Source organism: Nomascus leucogenys, unplaced genomic scaffold (genome assembly GCF_006542625.1).
Source record: "Nomascus leucogenys isolate Asia unplaced genomic scaffold, Asia_NLE_v1 001142F_41235_qpd_obj, whole genome shotgun sequence".
Classification (NCBI taxonomy): domain Eukaryota; kingdom Metazoa; phylum Chordata; class Mammalia; order Primates; family Hylobatidae; genus Nomascus; species Nomascus leucogenys.
Window position 1 is genome coordinate 1 of NW_022096454.1, and position 5,144 is coordinate 5,144.

Sequence of the window (5,144 nt, forward strand, 5' to 3'; positions counted from 1 at the left end):
CTTCTGTAACATCCCTCTTATAAACATTGTCATTATCTGTGGGTCAGTCATAGATATAAAAGAATGGAAGTGTTATTGTTACTTCATGGAATGTATGTCCACTTTAGCACAATCTGAGTAACGCTGACAGCCTCTGTGTATACAATGTGAGGTCCGTTATTGCACAGTTGGAAAAAAGTCTGGGGAACCCAGTCACTGGATAAGGATGAGACGCTGATCTCTGAAAACTCTCTTCATAATGGTTGATAGCACTGACCCAAAATTTGTATGTTGAACCTGGTTCTATACTACAAACTTGCACAGAAATTTTGGAAGGAAGGATATGTTCAGCTGCCACCAGGCAGTCACTGGTCCTCATCCATTTATATTTGACCTTGAAGGCAGCGATCGAAGAATTCCCAGTTGCCCAAGGAAATCAAGTGACATAGACCAACCTCTCTGATGCAGTGGAGATAATAAGGTGATCTGGTGCCTCTGGAGCGCCACTGTGCCTAGATGAATCTGTAAGCACCACTCCAAATTGTTGTTTGTAGCTTCTGAAACGACAGGATACTTGGGGATGCCTACGGGTTGAGAGGATGTCTGGGTGCTTTTTGATGATGCTGTTTTTTCTTTGCTGGTTCAGAAGGTAAGCATGGCAGGTGGGTTTTCACTTGCATCTCTTCTTGCTACCATCAAGAGTTCATAAAGACCAGATGGCACCATTTCAGCTAAGTGAAGCTCACTTTCACTTCCTGGGATTCAAACCCTGTGCCAACTTCCCATCACATCAACTTCATAGTCCAGATTTTGATACTTCACAAAATAGGCATTGATGGGCAGTCCACTTTCCTTGCCTGCCCTCCACACCATGTTGTATGTATCTGGTATGGGGGTCTGTAGGCTTTCAATTTGGTGGGAACCTCAGGAACAGAGATACCACTAGCATTTTCCTCTGATGGTGATTCCACTGCACTGGGATGTACTTTCTCTGGAAATGAGCTGAATAATCCAGTTTCTGAACCATCTCTTATTTTTTTTAATTATTCTGAGTAGTAACAAAGAGTGCCACTATTTCTCCTTTTGTTTGTTTCAAACAGAACAACCATGAGAGGTGGTTCTGCCTGCATGGTACCATGTTCATCTGTAGCTTCACAGATGTATTTCTCCACATGCTCCTGCATCACAGCCTGAGTATGGAGAGGGCTCAAGCCAGCTTAGGACATGATGAAGTAGACAGGCTCTAGGTCCAAGATTCCAGGTCTTGGTAAGTGTGACTTTTGGGATTTAGATCTAAGGACTTAAGAGAGATGGCTGGTTATCAATCCATGGCTGTCATACCAACAAATTACCGGACCCAACTGCCTGGTGGCATTGAAGGACAGAGTAACAACGTCTCCATCTACCACTTTTGTGCTTGCTGGTGACAAAATTATAACTTGCTTGAATCCATTGCCTTCTTTTATTTCAAGTCTTCCAGTAGACTGCATAAATCCAATCTCATTATCTGCTAAACACTGATGTAGCCTAGTATCTTGCATAATAACCCCACTGAATTTCAGTCAATTTCCTGCAGTTCAATGTCTTGAGGAAGGATGATTAGGCTGTGCATTGTGAAACCAGTTATGGTTGGCAGTTGGGTTCCTACAAACATCAGTGATAAAGTGTTCTGTGGAAAATAGCGACACTATCTGATCCTGTAGTCCCTTAGATTAGGAGCGTGTTCAAGTACATTAACCATGGATGCCACATATTTTACATCTCCAGAGTTGTTTCCCACCATGCAGGAATCGTTTCCAGAGTCCACTGGGTCAATGCTATCTATGGCAAGATGAGAATACAACCTTCTCCAGTTGCTTCCCGGGGAAATATCCTGCCTGTTCTTTAGCCAACACACTTGAGGACCCCACTAAACACACACTCCAAAGGTACAGGGCTATGTGAATGAACAGCTAATACCTGTGAACGAGCAGGGGAAGAATGCCAAAATCATCTGAAGAAAGGTGACTCACAAGAAGCTTTTGGCCAGTGGGTTCAACTTTTAATTCATGTGTGGCCAGATTATAAGCTGCACATTTGTATGATCCCTTGTCCTCCAAGGATACATTCAAAATCTAAAGATGTTCTTGTGGAGGGTTTAAGTAATTCTTTGTGGAATGCTTCAGCCTCTTCCCCTGGATTTTAGCGCACACCCCAGCTTTGGGGTTACTCTCTGGTACCCTGCATCCAATGAAACCAGCACCTTTATTATTTTGCTGTGATAAAATGCTTTGTGAATGAATCAAAATCACCAAGAACTGCTGTGGATACTGCCCCACGGCCACTTACAACAACATTGACCTATTGTTGAAAATGCATTGGCAGTAACCCAAAAGGGAGGAGTTAAGAGAAAAAAATTGTCAAAGTCCCGTGATGAATCTTAATATATTCCATGTTTCTATTCTATTTTTTCCATTATGTGACCTTCAGATGTGAGTGGTCACAGGTTTAGCAGAACAATATAGCTCTACAGGTCCACTACATTTCTGGATGGCAGAGGGTAGCTCAGAAGTGAAATAAGGTGCCACGTCTGAACTCCCAAAAGAGCAGAGAATCGTAAGAGTAACAGACGGTGGTGTCCATAAAGGGCCAAGATCTGGATGCAGAGCGCCAGATTACAGAAGCAGGCAGGACAGGCTTCCAGAGCAAAACGCAAGCCTTGGTTTATTTTCCAAAATACTGTAGTCCAGGGTAAACAAACACATTATTTAACTTTGACTCCTTCCTGCTTACTAAAGACTTTGATCAGGGACAGTCTTTTATTTTATTTTATTTTATTTTTTGCACACAATACAATAAACATTTTCTAAAAGTACATACAAACAAAAAGATGCATATCAAACTTATTAGGAAGGTTGCACATGGGAAGACGGGGAATAGAAATGGGGGGTGGGAATTAAAGAAAATAAATGAGAGAGGGACTTTGTATGGATCAATGATAATAACTGAATCCTCTATTTGATAAAGAAGAAGGAGAAGGAACAGGAAGAAAAAGAAAGTGGGATAAAGGATCAGAAAGGGAGGAAAATAGAAAAAATTAGAGTATAACTCCAGGGTAGACCTGTTTTGTTGTCACTTGGTTCATTGGTTGGTTTGACAGTTGTATTTTTCATATGTTTCGCCATGTTGGCCAGGCTGGTCTCAAGCTCCTAGTCTCAAGCGATCAACCCGCCTCAGCCTTCCAGAGTACAGGGACTACAGGCGTGAGCCACCACATCCAGCCCCCACATTGCTTCTGGCCTCTGTGGTAGACCTCCCAGACGGGGCGGCTGGGCAGAGGCACTCCCCACATCCCAGACGGGGAGGCCAGGCAGAGGTGCTCCTCAATTCCCAGACGGGGCGGCCGCGCAGAGATGCTCCTCACTTCCTAGACAGGGTGGAGGCCAGGCAGAGGGGCTCCTAACTTCCCGTACGGGGCGGCTGGGCAGAGGCTCTCCTCACATCCCAGACGATGGGTGGCCGGGCAGAGGTGCTCCTCACTTCCCAGACAGGGTGGCCAGGCAGAGGCGCCCCTCACATCCCAGACGGGGCAGCTGGGCAGAGGCGCTCCTCACTACCCAGACGGGGCAGCTGCGCAGAGGCGCTCCTCACTTCACAGATAGGGCAGCTGGGCAGAGGCGCTCCTAACTTCCCAGACGGGGTGGCTGCACAGAGGCTCTCCTCACATCCCAGAAGGGGCGGCCGCGCAGAGGCGCTCCTCACTTCCCAGACGGGGCGGCAGCGCAGAGGCGCCCCTCACTTCTTCCCAGATGGGGCGGCCGGGCAGAGCCGCTCCTCACTTCCTAGATGGTGTGGCGGCCGGGCAGAGGGGCTCCTCAAATCCCAGACGATGGGAGGCCAGGCAGAGGCGCTCCTCACTTCCCAGAAGAGGCGGCTGGGCAGAGGCGCTCCTCACTTCCCAGATGAGGCGGCTGGGCAGAGGCGCTCCTCACTTCCCAGACAGGGCGGCCAGGCAAAGGCACTCCTCACTTGATCGGGGACAGTCTTCATGCTCTCCACAGGGTGTCTCCCAAGATGAGAGTAACAGCTGGCTTACATCTTCAGTGATTCAAGTCTGCAAGGTGAATACACTTGTGCTTGGGAGGGAAAGCAGAGAAGCCGCTGTCTGTTCTTAGCCTGGAACTCACTTCAGTGCTAAAAGCACATCATAGCAGTTCTGCTTGCAATAAAGTCTAAACTAACAATCTGCCTTTGGGTTGAGCTTTTCTCTTACAAAATAAGCTGTTAAGTCATGCCTTGATTTTAGGTCTCTCCACGGGGCGGCCTAAGCATCTAGAGCTCCCCTGTGGCAGCCAGCTGGGAAAGCCACCCCTGTGTCATGCCCTCAGGTGTGAGGCAGTGGCCATGGTGGCAGTTGTGATCTGAAGGGGCCCCTTCAGGCCCGGCATGGGGCAGAGGAGGGTGTGCTGCCTCCCACGCCAGGGCAGAAGCGCTGGTAGGGCGAGCGGGCCGTGAGGTCCCAGGTCTCCTTGCACTGAGTGACCTCAACAGGGAACCAGGGCTCAGGGGAGGTTAACTGGGTTGGGGGTGGGGTGCGGAGTGACAGGACCCATCCCTGTGGCAATGCTACTCTGAATGGAGGCCTGCCTACAGGTAACCAGGGGGTCACAAGGCCCAACAGGAGCAGGAGAGGAGCAGGAGGAGGAGCCATCCCAGAGAGAGACAGGCAAGGCAGGCTGCAGAGACCACCCCCAGTCGGTATTTTTTTAACCCATCCTTCTCCCGCCACCCTCAAGTAGTCCACAGAGTCTATTTTTCCCATATTGATGTCTATGTGTGTTCAATAGTTAGCTCCCCCATGTAAGCGAGAATATACAGCATTTGGCTTTCTTTCCTGCATGAATTTGCTTATGATTAAGGCCTCCAGCTCCATCCACATTGTTGTAAAGGACGTGATTTCATTCTTTTTACTGCTGTATAGTATTCCATGGTGTATATGTACCATATTTTATTTATACAGTCTACCATTGATGGACTCCTGGGTTGATTAGGTCTGTGCTATTTTAAATAGTGCAGCCATGAACATAGGAGAGTATGTGTCTTTTTGGTAGAATGATGTATTTTCTTTTGAGTATATACTCAATAATGAGATAATTGTATCAAAAGGTAGCTCCGTGTTCAGTTCT

The 5,144-nt window shown here is 47.6% G+C and overlaps 1 pseudogene; it reads right to left on the minus strand.

The window, feature by feature from the left end:
* Positions 1–10: 10 nt before the first annotated feature.
* On the minus strand, positions 11–2,633 carry LOC115833933 (annotated as a pseudogene).
* Positions 2,634–5,144: the final 2,511 nt, after the last annotated feature.